The following is a 781-nucleotide window of genomic DNA, read 5'->3' on the forward strand; positions in this document are numbered from 1 at the left end:
CCCGAGCATCATCCGCGCTGTTCCGTCCCGGTGAATCCCGCCAGGCCTCGCTCCCCGGCCCCGCTGCCCTCCCGCGGTGTTCGCTGGCTCCCATCGCAGTCTGCGCTTAGCTTTGGCTTTTTCTGCTCAGTTTTGGCGTTTTCTGCCCCATTCTCTATCTGACCAGCACGTGTTGCTGCTGGCTCTCTCCGGCCCTCGCAGTAAGCTCCTTTCCCTGGGCTCTGGGCTCACAATATACAAAATGCGGGCTCTCTGCGGGTCGGTCTCCGTGGCTGCCGCAGGACATGTGCAGGTCCGGATTGGGAGCTGTGAATTGTGGATTCTGCCATTCTCTTCTCGTTCCACACGAGCTCTCGGGCTCTGTCCCTGCCGCTGCAGCCGCTGTCCCGCCGGCAGAGGCTGGGGGTTTGGGGGCTCAGACACAGCCACAGGGCTGCTGAGTGCTCCAGGAGCGGGTTTGGGGGCTCAGACACAGCCACAGGGCTGCTGAGTGCTCCAGGAGCGGGTTTGGGGGCTCAGACACAGCCACAGGGCTGCTGAGTGCTCCAGGAGCGGGTTTGGGGGCTCAGACACAGCCACAGGGCTGCTGAGTGCTCCAGGAGCGGGTTTGGGGGTGTCAGACACAGCCACAGGGCTGCTGAGTGCTCCAGGAGCGGGTTTGGGGGCTCAGACACAGCCACAGGGCTGCTGAGTGCTCCAGGAGCGGGTTTGGGGGGGTAAAACCCAGCCACAGGGCTGCTGAGTGCTCCAGGAGCAGGTTTGGGTGTCCATAACCCCCAGG

Source organism: Geospiza fortis, unplaced genomic scaffold (genome assembly GCF_000277835.1).
Source record: "Geospiza fortis unplaced genomic scaffold, GeoFor_1.0 scaffold213, whole genome shotgun sequence".
Taxonomy (NCBI): domain Eukaryota; kingdom Metazoa; phylum Chordata; class Aves; order Passeriformes; family Thraupidae; genus Geospiza; species Geospiza fortis.